Source organism: Hippocampus bargibanti, linkage group LG03 (genome assembly GCF_051943395.1).
Source record: "Hippocampus bargibanti isolate YZ-2025 linkage group LG03, ASM5194339v1, whole genome shotgun sequence".
Classification (NCBI taxonomy): domain Eukaryota; kingdom Metazoa; phylum Chordata; class Actinopteri; order Syngnathiformes; family Syngnathidae; genus Hippocampus; species Hippocampus bargibanti.
Genome location: NC_142736.1, coordinates 14,960,998 through 14,977,653, shown reverse-complemented (window position 1 = coordinate 14,977,653; position 16,656 = coordinate 14,960,998). Strand labels below are relative to the sequence as shown.

Here is a 16,656-nt window from a genome sequence, read left to right as displayed (position 1 = left end):
CCCCAACCTGAGAGTAGGGACCTATCATAGCTGTGTCCGGCGCCACCAGGTCTGGACATTAGGGATATATAAATGGGGCCGATACGACCAGTCAGACTTTAGTTCGCTGACGAAGCCTCTTGGATAGGAGGCGAAACGTCCGAAACCTTCACTTTTGTACAGATGACGGCTGAAGAAACCTTCTCATCGATGGACCACTCCTGTACGACTGAGAGCTTACACAGACGAACGAGACTTTACTGTATATATATATATATATATATATATATATATCATCTCATTTTCCGTACCGCTTATTCCTCATGAGGGTCGCGGGGGTTGCTGGAGCCTATCTCAGTTGTCTTCGGGCACGAGGCGGGGGACACCCTGAATTGGTTGCCAGCCAATCGCAGGGCACACAAAGACGTACAACAGTCACTCTCACACGCTCACCTAGGGACAATTTGGAGTAGTCAATCTGCCTGCCATGCATGTTTTTTGAGTGTGGGAGGAACCCGGAGTACCCGGAGAAAACCCACGCGGGTCCGGGGAGAACATGCAAACTCCACACAGGGAGGCCGGACCGGGACGCTTACTGGTAGTTTCGGCCCTATATATATATATATATATATATATATATATATATATATATATATATATATATATATATATATATATATATATATAAAATAAAATCCTCGTCTCACCCACCATGGGTGGTGTCTGTCCCCATTTCAGCTCGGGTCCTCTACCAGAGGCCAGGAAGCTTGAGGGTTCTGCGCAGTATCCGTGCTGTTCCCAGCACTGCGCTTTTCTGGACCGAGATATCCGATGTTGTTCCCGGGATCTGTTGCAACCACTCGTCGAGTTTGGGGGTCACTGCCCCAAGTGCTCCGACCACCACAGGCACGACTGTCACCTTTACCTTCCAGGCTCTCTCCAGCTCCTCTCTGAGCCCTTGGTATTTCTCGATTTTCTCATGTTCCTTCTTTCTGATGTTCCCATCACTCGGGACCGCTACATCCACGACAACGGCTTTCCTTTCCCCTTTATCTATGACCACGATATCTGGTTGGTTGGCCATTACCATCTTGTCAGTCTGTATCTGGAAGTCCCACAGGATTTTTGCTCGGTCATTCTCCACCACCTTGGGAGGTGTTTCCATTTTGACCTTGGGGTTTCCAGTCCATACTCCGCACAGATGTTTCGGTAGACTATGCCAGCCACCTGGTTATGGCGCTCCATGTAGGCTTTCCCTGCCAGCATCTTACACCCTGCAGTTACGTGTTGGATTGTCTCAGGTGCCTCTTTGCACAACCTACACCTTGGGTCTTGTCTGGTGTGGTATATCCCTGCCTCTATGGCTCTGGTGTTCAGGGCCTGCTCTTGGGCAGCCAGGATGAGGATGTCCTTTAGGCCAGCCCTCTCTAGCCACTGATAGGACTTCTTGAGATCAGCCACTTCTGCTATGGTTCGGTGGTACATCCCGTGTAGGGGCTTTTCCTCCCATGATTGTCCCTCTTCCAGCACCTCATCCTCTGTTCCCCATTGACTGAGACATTCTCTGAGTACATCATCCGTTGGAGCCTTCTCTTTGATGTATTCATGGAGCTTGGATGTTTCATCCTGGACAGTGGCTCTCACACTCACTAGTCCCCGGCCTCCTTCCTTACGGCTTGTGTACAGTCTCAGGGTGCTGGACTTGGGATGGAACCCTCCGTGCATGGTGAGGAGTTTTCGGGTCTTAACATCCGTGGTCTGAATCTCTTCCTTTGGCCACCTTATTATTCCTGCAGGGTATCTGATCACTGGCAGGGAATAGCTGTTTATTGCCTGGGTCTTGTTCTTGCCATTGAGCTGGCTTCTGAGGACTTGCCTCACCCGCTGGAGGTATTTGGTCGTAGCCGCTTTCCTTGTTGCTAATTCGAGGTTGCCATTGGCCTGTGGTATTGCGAGGTACTTGTAGCTGTTTTCAATGTCTGCTATTGTTCCTTCAGTGAGTGAGACCCCTTCAGTGTGGACTACCTTGCCCCTCTTAGTCACCATTCGACTACATTTCTCCAGCCCGAATGACATTCCGATATCACTGCTGTAGATCCTGGTTGTGTGGATCAGGGAGTCTATGTCCCTTTCGCTCTTAGCATACAGCTTGATGTCATCCATGTAGAGGAGGTGACTGATTGTAGCTCCATTTCTGAGGCGGTATCCATAGCCTGTCTTGGCGATTATCTGGCTGAGGGGGTTCAGTCCTATGCAGAACAGCAGTGGGGAGAGTGCATCACCTTGGTATATGCCACATTTGATGGACACTTGCGTTAGTGGCTTGCCATTGGCTTCAAGTGTGGTTTTCCACATCCTCATCGAGTTTGCAACGAAGGCTCTCAGGGTCCTGTTGACCTTATACAACTCCAAACATTCATTGATCCATGTGTGTGGCATCGAGTCATATGCTTTCTTGTAATCAATCCAGGCTGTGCACAGGTTGGTATGTCGGGACCTGCAGTCTTGAGCGACTGTTCTGTCAACCAGCAGCTGATGTTTGGCACCTCTAGTATCTCTACTAATGCCTTTCTGTGCTTTGCTCATGTATTGATCCATGTGTCCACTTATCTTAGCCGCAATGATGCCTGACATGAGCTTCCATGTTGTGGAGAGACAGGTTATTGGCCGATAGTTGGAAGGAACTGTTTGAGGAATCCTTCATGATCAGGATTGTTCGCCCTTCGGTTAGCCATCCTGGGTGAGTCCCATCCATCAGCAGCTGATTCATTTGTGCTGCTAGGCGCTCGTGGAGAGCTGTGAGTTTCTTTAGCCAGTAGGTGTGGACCATATCCGGGCCTGGTGCCGTCCAGTTTTTCATACCTGAGACTCTTCCTTGTATATCTGCCGCTGTGATGGTAACTGGGTTCTGTTCAGGGAGGTTGCTGTGCTCTTCTTTCAGAGTCACCAGCCATTGTGCACTGCTGTTATGTGCGACCTCCTTCTCCCATATGCCTTTCCAGTATCTTTCAGTTTCCAGCCTTGGAGGGTCTGCTCTGCTGTTAGAACCCTGCCACTGAGCGTACACTTTCGCAGGTTGTGTTGCGAACAGCCTGTTTATTCTTCTGGCCTCATTCTCTTTCGTGTACCTCTTTAGGCGACTGGCCAAGGCCTGGAGCCTTTGTTTGGCAGTTTCGAGTGCTTCAGGTATGGTTATCTGCATGTACCTCTTGGGTATTGGCCTTTTATCCACACCTCTCTGGGTCTCCGTCAATTGACTCACATCTTTCCGAGCCGCCTTGATCTTGGCCTCCAACCGTCTTTTCCATGGTGGGTAATGAATCTCGTGGCTCTCATGGTTGCTCTTGTAGCCAAGCATGTCTAGGATCACTGATGCTGAGGTGTATATCAGCTCATTGGTTTCCGTGATCGTTCCGGTCGGGATTGTTCTCAGTGCTGCATTCACAGTTTCCATGAGACTTTCAGGTGGTACTTCACATAGCCGTTGTAATCGGTGCCTTCGTTGCCCAGTTTTCATTCTTGCCATGATCTTATATCTCAGGTCATTTGCTGCCTCGCTCAGCATTTCATTTATTGGGGCTGGCTTCCCAATCTCATTATTCATTGGGGCTTGCCTCCCAATCTCTGGTTGAACCTCTTCCTGTGATGTGGCAGCCTGGGGCCCTTCACCTCGGAATTTGTGTTGTACCTCATCAATCTCAAGTTGTGATAGCAATTGCCGTTTGTGGATATTGGAACACTGAGCTACTAGTTGTTTCGTGGTCAACCGTGACTGTGGGTTTCGAAGTAACCATTCAGCCCCCATTCTCCGCATGTAACCCCTCTGACTAGGGTTGCTTGAGTAGTAGCATTCCAACAGAGCCATGTTATCGCATCTCGTCCATCTCCGCTTTGTTCCAGTATCCCATTTTTCATCAGGGTGCTCTGGTTCCCCAGCACCTGACGCAGACCTTGTTTGGCCGGGCGACGTCTGAGCCGGCATGTCATTATATATATATATATATATCCCTACTGTCCAGACATGGCGGTGCCGGACACTGCTATGATAGGTCCCTGCTCTCAGGTTGTGTACATCATGTCACATGATGTACATCATGTCTCATGTGATCGATGGACCACTCCTGTATGACTGAGAGCTTACGCAGACAAAATGTACAGTGCGGGATTCCCCTCGACTTGTACAATATTTTACTGCAGGATGCATGGCGCGATCCTGAACACAAGGTCTGAAAAGCTGTGTGTATAACTGAATCAAATCTTGCTGTTTGTGATATATTAAATTTTAAATTGTTTCTCACTTTCAAAAGGCATGGCCTGTTGTCACGCCTACAAATGTTCCGACTGTTCTATACAGTCTAGTTAGCAGCCACTTTATTGTAAATGAATGACCAAAGTACGGTTGGTAATGGTTGTCGTACATTTGGAAAATAAACACATACAATTCTAAGCCTGGAATAAGGATTTGCTGTGCATGTTTCCTCCATGATGATTCCAGAGTCAGCATGATGTTCGTAACAAAATAGCGTCCTGAATTTATTTTATGCTCAGTTGCTTGTGTCACCCTGCTGGCTTTAAATGTTTGGAAACCATTCTCCAGTCCATTTTCAACAGGTGTGCATGATGTACACAAACAAAATAAAATATCTCTCAATTAGTGTTTGTGCCCATTGGCTAACTCAAGCAAGGATCTCAATGTGCAGGAGGAATTAACATTGCAGCATTAACATGCAGCCATCAATGTTCTGTTATGCTTGGTGGTGCGTCTATGCTACAGCCTATTCCATCTGACTTCAGGCGACACACCAACCAATCTGTGTGGAGTCTCCCCAGGGCTTTGTAGGTTTTCTCCGGGTCCTCGGCTTCCCTCCCATGTTCCTAAAACAAGCATGGCAGGCAGATTGAACACTCTAAATCAAAGGAGTCACAGTCAAGGCCCGGCGGCCAAATCTGGCTTGCCACATCATTTTATTCGGCCCGCGGAAGTAAATCAAACTTGTGAAGTTCCATGATGCTTGCTAAAGTCCGAATTAAAATGTGAAATTGTGCCATGTAAACCACAACAGTCATTATCTTTGACTTCAGATTCGAAAAGTAGTTCTTCATTAATTTGTTGTGCGTTCTGTATGTAAGATGTGGAGGGGATGAAACATTCAAATGGCTTCCCCAAAATCATAATGCCCCCCGCGAGGAAACCGTAACTACAATGTGACACGCTTGCTCTAAATTGTCCCAAGGTGTAAGTGAGAGTGTGGATGGTTATTTGTCTCTGTGTGCCCGGCGATTAGCTGGCAAGCAGTTCAGTGTGTCCCCCGCCTACGGTGCGAAGACAGCTAGAATAGGCTCCAGCACCCCACACGACCCTTGTGAGGATAAGCGGATTGTAAAATAGATGGATAGACGAATGCACACTTCCACTGGATGGAAACCAAATCATGATGTACCCCGCCTGCTACCTAAAGATGACTGGGAAAGCCTGCAGCACGAGCATGACCCTTGTGAGGCTAAGCCTGTGAGAAAATGGATGGATGGATGGATGGATGGATGGATGGATGGATGGATGGATGGATGGATGGATGGACGGACGGACGGATGGATGGATGGATGGATGAATGGATGGATTTAATTCATTCGGTACATAAAGATTTTGCATACCAGTGTAAAGGTAATTTAAATATTACAAATGTATTGCTGTTAATTATTCTTTCTTTTCTGACAGATGACAGACGCCATTTTGTTGATCCTGTTTTATGTTGTTATTGACTTCACCATCACACTTACTCTTAGTGCTAGGTGCTGCAGCAAAACTGGTCAAGGATGCCATTTAAATCAGGCCATGCACCTTCGATCCGGAGAAGGAATCCACAAGAATGTCATTGCTTTCTCAACAAAGCTTTCAGAAAACCTGATTGCTTTTGAGAATTAGATGTGTGGTTTTTCTCAGCCTACATTTTTCATTAGTAGTGAATAAATCAGCAAACGTGTTTACTCACAGCCTTGGGTGTTTTCACTCATTACGTTTTCTTCCATTCCTGGTAAGTGGATGTGAATAAAGTTTTGATTGGACAGGGAGGAGATGCCCCTGGGATTTTTGGGGACAAATTAATTCTGCTGTTTAACATGATGCCGTAGTGTGCAATAAATGAGCAAAATTAAGTCTGGGCATTTCCTTGTCACTTAGCCATCTGTGGTCCAATGGTACACTGATGTAATTGGAAAATCTATTTCATTCCAAAATTGGGCGATACTAGGCTAGGCCATAGGAAAACGCAGAATTTACACTTGTGCTTTGGGTCACCCTGACAAAAATAAGGACTTTTTATGCTTGTAAATATTTGAGATTGAGGTTGAAGGAATTAACATTGGTTAAGACCAACAGTGGAAACATTTTGAGACCCTTGAGATAATATCTTATTACTTGCTTCTACCCTTCTCAGGCTCTGTTTCAAGCAACCTTATCTGCCTTACATCATTTTACAACTATGTTATTGTTTCTCCACTGCATCTTTAGTCGTCTTATTTAGTTGAAGATGAGTTGATGTTCACCACAGGGAACAACTTTATAAAGCTTATTGCTATTAAAATTATGCTTTTGACATGGATAATAAAATATATGCAATGATCATGTAAGAGATCCTGGTTATATGCATGTATGGCAGTCCTTTGCCTGATTTTATTTTGTTGTTGGAAAAGAAAAATGCCTGTGCATAACTCTGGAAGAAAAAGAGGTTGAATGACCAATAACTGTACGTCCTGTCTCATAAAGTCACATTCCTGACACATGCCACAACGCATTGCTGAAAAGGGAACAGAGCAGTCAGATATGACCTCGGCAACAAATGAAATCATGTTTTGGCAAAGTCAAGCAGTGCTTACCTTAAAAATGAGCAATGTGAATGCACATTGGTCATCTCTTCCAAATGTCAAATGTTTTCAGGCAAAATTTTCATTTTGATGTACAGAACAATAACGAATTAAAACAATTGTGCCCGTGCGTTGATTTAGAAGTACACCATTTTTTTTTCTCTGGTGGCCAATCATATTTTTTTTTGTCCCTGGGAAGGATGTGAGGGCCTGTTTCTCCATCTCTTCCATGTAAAGATTAGCCACTATGGGTGAAACTGGTGAGCCCATAGCACAACCATGAATTTGTTTATAAAATTTTTCCCGAAATTGAAAATACGTAGTATTAAGGCAGATTTCTAATAATTGGCAGATGTGATCCGGTTTAAGTTTGGTTCTTTCATGCAGAGAAACATCCGCCAGTAGTCTCGTCCTCACCACTGAGACTGCTGCTGGGGTTGGGACAGATGTAAAGAGAGAAGTCACATCGTATGATGCCAAAGTTTCCTCAGGTTCCAATATGAGGTCTTTGATCCTCTCTACAAACCCTGTGGTGTTCTCTACGTGATATTCTGTGTTACCAACCAACGGAGCTAAAATAGTTTTTAAATATTTGGCTACATTGTATGTAGAGGAGTCAATGCTACAAACAATGGGTCTGAGGGGGAACCCTTCTTTATGTATTTTTGGCAGGCCATAGATACATGGCGTGGCCTCTCCCGGGTATAATCTAAAATACATCTGTTTGTCTATATGTTTTCCTTTCTCTAACTTTTGGAGACAGTCAATCATTTCTTTCTTGTATCTATTGGAAGTGTCCCTTTTTAGTTGCTCATACGTGTTAGAATCACTGATTAACCTATTTATTTTGTCTTCATAATCCAATGTGTTGAGAAGCACTGTGCATCTGCCCTTGTCTGCTGGCAAAATAGTAATATTGTCCATACATTGTAGGAATGAAAATTGTAAAGAGCAGTACATTGGGGAGACTCAACAAATTCTCAAAAAAAGACTTCATCAACATCGCAGGGATAATATAAGTGGACCTCAATCGGCAGTACATTTGCACCTAAAAGCTAGCAACCACTCATTTGATGACAATGAGGTTAAAATCTTAGCGAAAGAACATAGACGGTTTGAAAGGGGGGTAAAAGAAGCGATTCTTATAAAACAACAAAATCCTTCATTAAACCGGTCTGGTGGGGTGAGGTTTAATTTGGATCGTTCATACAATAGCCTGCTTAGGCAAAACAGGTTAGGCAACTTTCGTAATGCTGATGAGGGTCGTTATGCTGATGAGGTGATACCGGTGGGAGTGGGGGTAATAGGCCAGTCGTTAGTCAGGAATGTAGGAACAATCAGTGGGGCCACAGGGAGGGGTCCTCTGCACCCCCCCAACCTGAGAGTAGGGACCTATCATAGTGGTGTCCGGCGCCACCATGTCTGGACATTAGGGATATATAAATGGGGCCGATACGACCAGTCAGACTTTAGTTCGCTGACGAAGCCTCTTGGATAGGAGGCAAAACGTCCGAAACCTTCACTTTTGTACAGATGACGGCTGAAGAAACCTTCTCAACTTTTGACATAGCCACTCATGCACACAACATGCAATGGTTAATGAGGACAGCCTACATTGGCGCAGCAATGGAGCAAATGTGAGTATGGTGTGCAGTCATGCACCCTTCTATCTAAATCAACAGTAATAGTCCAGCGGATGTGCAAGTTTTGTCGCTAAAAGTGCTGACACCGAGTTGGTGGCACGTTTTTTTTTTGTGTCATTGCATCCACGCAGACGTGGGACAGAGTATTTATAGTCTCAAGTGTGTGTTCATCCAATTTGATGTATGTGTGTGTGACTAGGAAACACACTGTGGATCTGAGACCCCTGCAGGAGTGTGAGGCAAGAAGTAGCAAGAGGGAGAAAATCCCCACCGCATTTGGATTAGTGTCAGCGAGCGGGAAGCCAGGCATCATGTGCAAGTGCACACTCCAGTCAGTCCTTGCTGTAATATTTGATTTATGTCGTGTGCTTTTCTGTCTTGAAAAGCCTTCGTTGGTGGTGAAATTTTTAGAAAAAAAACGGGTGATTACTCAGAAATCCACCGCTTATTTTTTTTTTGGGGGGGGGGGCAAATCCATCTGTTGATGTTGGTCATTTGATCAGATTAAAATAGGCTGTAGATTAAATTGAAGTGGAGTTATTTGTTTCCTGGAAGATTTATGACATATGACATTCAAGGTTAGAATGTTCCGATGATGAGCACATGTGGTAAAGTGGGTTGAAGGGATTATTGAACTTCCTGAAACACTTTGAGACGGCAATGTTTACTTCGCACAATTGCCTAGCTAAATTGTCGTTTCGGCACGGGTCAACCAGAGTCCTATAATACACCTAATACCATCTAAGACTGGCACTAAGACTTTCCGGCAGTTGACCTGCCTGTGAAGCTCTTCGCAAAGCTTTGATGAAGGTTGATTCAGCTGCTCCTGGCACCCTGATCACATGATTGTTGAGGGGAGTACTAACATGAGCACTGCGTCTCAAAGGAGATTCACAGGGAAGGTGAGCTCAAGTGCAATCTTCCATAATCAGGCCGCTCTAAGATAATATTTTCAAAGAATAATATGACAGTTGTTTACCTGTAGCAGAATATATATATATATATATATATATATATATATATATATATATATATATATATATATATATATATATATATATATATATATATATATATATATATATATCTCATCTCATCTCATTTTCCGTACCGCTTATTCCTCATTAGGGTCGCGGGGGTTGCTGGAGCCTCTCTCAGCTGTCTTCGGGCACGAGGCGGGGGACACCCTGAATTGGTTGCCAGCCAATCGCAGGGCACACAAAGACATACAACAGTCACTCTCACACTCACACCCAGGGTCAATTTGGAGCGGTCAATCTGCCTGCATGTTTTTGGAGTGTGGGAGGAAACCGGAGGACCCAGAGAAAACCCACGCGGGTCCGGGGAGAACATGCAAACTCCTATATATACACTCATCCTGGCTGCTCAAGAGCAGGCCCTGAACACCAGAGCCATAGAGGCACAGATATACCACACCAGGCAAGACCCAAGGTGTAGGTTGTGCTAAGAGGCACCTGAGACAATCCAACATATAACTGCAGGGTGTAAGATGCTGGCAGGGAAAGCCTATATGGAGCGCCATGACCAGGTGGCTGGCATAGTCTACCGAAACATCTGTGCGGAGTATGAACTGGAAACCCCAAGGTCAAGATGGGAAACACCTCCCAAGGTAGTAGAGAATGACCGAGCAAAGATCCTGTGGGACTTCCAGATACAGACTGACAAGATGGTAATGGCCAACCAACCAGATATCGTGATCGTAGATAAAGGGGAAAGGAAAGTCGTTGTCGTGGATGTAGCGGTCCCGAGTGATGGAAACATCAGAAAGTAGGAACAAGTCTTCCATGTGTCCACTTATCTTAGCCGCAATGATGGATGACATGAGCTTCCATGTTGTGGAGAGACAGGTTATTGGCCGATAGTTGGAAGAAACTGCACCTTTTGAGGAATCCTTCAGATCAGGATTGTTCGCTCATGTGGAGTGCTTTGAGTTTCTTTCGCCAGTAGGTGTGGGCCTGGTGCCATCCTGTTTTTCATCCCTGAGACTCTTCCTTGTATGTCTGCCGCTGTGATGGTAACTGGGTTCTGTTCAGGGAGATTGCTGTGCTCCTCTTTCAGAGTCACCATCCATTGTGCACTGCTGTTATGTGCAACCTCCTTCTCCCATATGCCTTTCCAGTATCTTTCAGTTTCCAGCCTTGGAGGGTCTGCTCTGCTGTTCGAACCCTGCAACTGAGCGTACACTTTCGCAGGTTGTGTTGCGAACAGAGTGTTCATTCTTCTGGCATCATTCTCTTTCGTGTACCTCTTTAGGCATCTGGACAAGGCCTGGAGCCTTTGTTTGGCAGTTTCGATTGCTTCAGGTATGGTTATTTGCATGTACCTCTTTGGTATTGGCCTTTTATTCACACCGCTCTGGGTGTGAATAAAAAAAAGTGCAATTTCCAATTCCACTTCAATATGTAAAATTCCATGTGGTCCATGTCGAAGAACAGATCAAAGGACATATCACATTATTCTTCTTTTCCTTTGGGCTTTTCCCCTCACGGGTCGCCACAGCGAATCAATGTCCTCCATCTATCCCGGTTTTGTGCATCCTCTTCTCTCACACCAGCTACCTTTGTGTCCGCTTTGACCACATCCATAAACCTCCTCTTTGGTCTTCCTCTCAGTCTCCTGCCTGGCAGTTCAAGACTCAGCATCCTTCTCCCGATATAGTCACTCTCTCTCCTCTGGACATGTCCAAACCATCTCAGTCTGGCCTCTCTGACTTTCTCTGCAAAGCCTCTAATATGAGTTGTCCCTCTAATGTACTCATTCTTGATCCTATCCAACCTGGTCACTCCCAAAGAAAACCTCTGCTACCTCATATCACATTATTGGGACAAAAACAAACATTATGTCATGCTAGACTTTCAATGTTGTGTGACTGAACCTCAACCCATCAGTGCTTTTCTAAAATAAACGGAATACTATGCAAGTAGAATGTATTCAAAATTTATTGGGCTCGATTTCTGGTTGTACTACTTGAGTCTGTGGGGAGGAATGTCACAGAGTGCAGAAATGCAATTCGGTGCCAATTCAAAATGAACCTTCTCAGACTGGGTGCTACGATTCTGTGGGCTTCCCCTAATCCTGTTCAACATCTTACCGAATGGCAAGAAGTGCAGGTGTAGTGAAATGCGATGACCTGACAGCCACCAGGACAAACCCAGAAATGAACAGCAAAGAATACTAATGAGACATCTTTTTCTGGTACAGTCTTGAGACCGAGTGTCACAATTGGTTACACTGAAATGTTATATCGGTATGGAGGTAATTACATGTACAGTATAGTCTACAATACACGCAAACGCATGAGCTTCAGCCAATCTCAGCTGAGGTGTACTAGAGGAGGTTAGAGCTTTAATGGCTTACCAGCCAATTGCAGGTCAACTATCACACACTTACTGTATTTTCAAATATTTTCGTATTACTGTTATTAACTCTCGTACTATATTATTAATTCCATTTTAGGGTTTGAATGATATCTCTCTCACTAAAAATATAGCTGATCTTAACAAAGGGGGGACACAGGGAGATGTTAAAAGCTTTGTCAAACTGTGACTTAGCGCTCTTATTTTAAGCAGAGGTGATCATATAGGCAATTTAGAGTTTCAATCACCCTGGTTTTTGGACTGTGACACACTTCATTGAAGCTGTGGATCATAATATTCATATCTACCCACCCCCCATCTGTTTCCATATACTATACAATTAAAGTGACACATATCTTTCTAACTAGTTAAATTGACACTATGCAGCATCTATGTGCAAATGCCTGAATTGCAGGTAAATAACTCCTCAAGCATCACCGAGTCATGACTTGGACTGATAAATATCACAATTATGAAATTTTATTTTGGCATTAATCCAGTGTCCATTTTGGGCAGATTAAAACAAAGCTTCTGAAGAGCTGATGGGTTTTGCCCAGTGGTGGGCCGTCAGGGCCAGCAAGGCCTTCTCTGCTGGCCTAACATAATCAGACATCATTATCATAATTATAATAAAAGCCAATTTCATTAAAAAAGTATTTTTTCTAAATATATATAATTATTCTACATACTGTTTTCTTGATGTTATATTAAATCCATTTGGTTATGCTCCTTTCAGTGTTGTAGTTTTAGGTCAGAGTTTTTAATCCAATCAAAATTCAGCGAGTTTGTGTCGCCAGGCTGTATGAAATCTGACCGACGCCTTCAGAATCAACAGTGAGGGCGTCTGTGCGCTGGACATGAACGGGCACATGTAGTTGATATACAGTTGTGATAGCCAATCAGATCATGAGTTGGCACAGTAAGGCCAGCTAGAGGGCCTCGCGTTGAACATGACGTACGCGTCCTGTGATTGGATACTCACTTTACCTCAGCCCGGAAACCCGGAAACTTTAGCAGAAAAACCAAGTATATCTACTCGCTTTTTTAACCCACAATGGCTGAAGGAGAGGACAACTCGCTGTCGCATGTAGGTAAGCCTATTCTCAAGAACAAATGAAAAAGATTTGTTTACTTTTATTTTCAACAAATAGTTCGTTTTGTGAACGTCTTGTTGTTTTTCTTATATAAAACTGACATTTTGTAATTTAGCGTAAAATCTTGTTAAAGATTGCATATTCTTGGTGGACTTCATAAAACTTTGTGGACAAATGATTTTAAATTTCCTTTTATTTTTAAGTGTTTGCTGTATCACGTATAGTGACAAGTTCTAATTGCTGATGCAGATTTATTGATGTGTAATTGCTCCGGAAAATAGCCTGTGTTGTAGACGATTAAGGTGATGCCACGCCCAGTACTGCGTGCGTGTGCTTTTGTAAATGATATCTCCAGCCGTTGTGTCATAAATTATGGTATTACGAGGGATATTTGTTCAAGTCGGACTAAGCAGGACTTCACTGAAGGCCTAGGTGTGAAATGCACGGACCGCCACTGGTTTTACCACAAAGAATTGCAACAAAGATTGTGAGCATGACAATAAAATAAGGTGCAAGCTCTTTAATGAGAACAATTTGGCAAGCAATCTGTCACATTTGCTCGACATTTCCAATGTGCCAAATGCTACCTTCTTGTTTTAAAAATCATTTCATTGTGCCAAAGAAAACAACAAAGAGCTCATTTTCATTTTTAAAGGGCACGCTTCACAATGTGCGCCCACGATATGAGACTGGAAACCCACACCTGTGGGGCGTTAGTTATCAGAAACTAAAATAATGTCGGTTGGAATCGTGTGACATATACACTTTAAAATGGAAATAACACTTGATTAGAATTCCAAGTGCAAGATGGGGCCGAGGAAGCAGCCCTCGACAAGTGCTCTCACGGGCCTTGCTTGCTTTTTTGTTGTTTTTGTGTTGTCTTTTGTTACTTTGTGTATTTGTGCATCGTGTGGACACGATGTGGTTTGTTTTTCTGCATGTTTGGACACGACATTTATCAAGGAGGTGATTCAGCTGAGTGGTTGTGCCTTTTCGGCAGCACGAAAATGCCTGCAGCGTTTTTGATTGGGAGGAATGTTGGTGTCGTTTCACTGTCATCGCTGGACAGCTCTGGGGCGATTGTGCTTTTTTGCGCTTGTAATTGGCAGCTTTTTCACAGCCCTGCTTTGTTCAGTGGAAAAGACGGTGCTGTTGGACAGTCTGTGGCTGGATGTGTGCATGGCTTGAGGAGTTCGCGATGACAAGAAAGGAGCGTCAGCGCGGAGCGCAGATTCACATGTGGAATTGTCGCGGCTTGGAATTGAAGTGGATTTACGCGGGACAGGAGATGTGAGACAATATCAAAGTGCTTAAGATTGAAGGATTGTCTTTGTCTTTTGTGTTGTGTCACATTATTTGTTACAGTAAAGTCTCGTTATATCGATATTCAAGGGAGTCCGAAAAAATATCGATATAACCGGGACTATCGATATATCCGACCCTGTTTGCATGTAATTTTCTCCGTGCGCGCATAGAAATAGTATCGATATAACCGGGACTATCGATATATCCGATATCGATATAACGAGACTTTACTGTATTTAATTTTTTGTTTGTTTTTGTTTGTTTTTGACAAGATGGCGCAGCGAAAGTGGCTGCCTTTACAGCAGCTCCTGTATTTTGTTTTTGCTGCTGTGAATTGTACATCTCTCCACTGGGAGACAAATAAAGGCTCATCAAATCAAATCAATCAAATCAAATTAATCAAAAATAAAAAAACATGGTTTAAATCTTCCGAGTGATCCGATGTAGACGGGAACCACAACAAGCACTGCTTCTGCAGTCAAATCCTACTCAGGGAATTAGGCAAAGGCTCCGTATGAAGTGCTAATTGTCTTGTTGCTACTGCAGCTATGATTGGATCCAAAATGTTTCCAGCTCCTCTGAGATGATGTTGAAATCTTCAAACTATTGAGGTGTAGAATTGTACAGCTGCTCTATTCCGAGTCAGCGTAATCCTCTTTATAGTCCGTATTTTAATAGGCACAAACCTCTCTAATGGAGCGATTCTGCGATACGGTCATCCTAAACGCATGTCCAGAAACGCTTGATAAGGAAATAAATGGAGCAAAAACATTATTATAAACACAACTAACTACACAAAGGCAATTAAGTCTCTGTTGGTGTTTTTTTTTTTCAATTCATTATACACTATTCAATATTTTTGGGTGCAAACATTGTGTGCTTTTTAAAGCTCCGTCGAATCTTTTGTTTCTTCTAAAACCCAAGAAAGCACTAAACCTTCATAGATGGCTGTGATTTTGTTTGCTGCTTAAGTACTCATTCATTAAATGCCAATACTACAAGCCAAAATCTTACTGTACAAGGTGATGGTACTGCCATTCCATTTGAGTGTACACGTCATGTGCAATGTATTAGTTTGTGCAGTGATACGGGAGAAAAAAATCATCACGTGGCACAAGAGGCCATGGCCTAGAACGGTTTAACGCATTCTATATTGGCTCATGTGATAAAGTTCATGCAGCTTATCCACACGTCAAAGTGTGATATCACTTGATATATATCGCATACCCCAAAAGCCATGGTGAATGTTTCATTTCCTGCAGCTATCCACGCTAACATTCCTTGAATGAAACTTTAACCATTGGGAATTCAACCATATTCAATTCATTATACATAGAAAAACAAAGTAAAAATGTATTCCTGTTTATTTTATGATGATTTTCTTGTTCACATCTGTGTGAAGTGTGTACTGTTCAGGTAATCGATATATGTACTGACAATTGACATGACCTTTAGTTGTTGCTATTTTTTTGTTAATTGCTGCCATCGCTTGTACTCTTGTGAAAACACACACACACACAAACACACGCATACACGCACGCACACACACACACACACACACACACACACACACACACACACACACACACACACACACCCACACACACCCGCACACACACACACAGATTAGTAAAAAAAGATGGCTGAATGGTGTTTCGAAAGTGGGCATATTAAAAACCGTGACAATCACACCCTGTTGGAAAGTGTTATCCGCTCTGTTTTTAAAGGCATATCTTCTCAGCCCTCAAACAATGATTTTAATTTCAAGCTCCTGCCAGCTCACACTGCTCATGTGTGAGCTGGCAGCTAATGAGAGCGATGCTGACGTGAAGCTGAAAGCAGAGGCATAACCTGCGGCATAATTGTCGCATCACTTCTCGTATTTTGAATGTATTTCAAACCCCATTTCCTGTTTGTCTGTGTCATTTCCTCTTTGTCTGTTTGTGTGTGTGTTTTGCAGCTCTGCCAGTTTCAGGGCGTAAACCCAGCATCTCTGGAAGTGGCATGGAACCAACACAGCGTTGTGACCGCGATGGTGGCTCTGAGCAGACACTGAAGAAGAACAACAGCTGCAGGGGTCTCAACAACATGGGGCACATGTGGGTGTGGAACTGCTACTTTCTGAAATAGGTAAACAAACCCTGCAGGGTTGAATAAATGAATAAACAGTGGCCCAGAATGATTGCCTTAATAACCACACATTTACAGATGTATGGAGTGATGATGTGAGACTTAGACTACAATGTTTTTTGTACACGTGAGGAAAAAAAATGTCTTGTAAGCAAGAGGTGTGAGCATTTTAACATGAGAGAGAAAAGTATTTGGTTACAATGTCAGCATGGCAAGTTTTTGCCCTGCCTATGTGCAGTCGGCTGCGTGACTTACTGTCTTGCTCTT

The 16,656-nt window shown here is 43.7% G+C and overlaps 1 protein-coding gene across 1 annotated transcript in view; it reads left to right on the top strand.

The window, feature by feature from the left end:
- Nucleotides 1–16,358, top strand: part of kcna4 (potassium voltage-gated channel, shaker-related subfamily, member 4) — a 66,055-nt gene extending 49,697 nt beyond the window's left edge. Inside the window, exon 2 of the mRNA XM_088992189.1 lies at nucleotides 16,220–16,358. The gene's annotated coding sequence lies outside the window, so the exon portion shown is untranslated. The remainder of the gene's footprint in view (nucleotides 1–16,219) is intronic.
- Nucleotides 16,359–16,656: the final 298 nt, after the last annotated feature.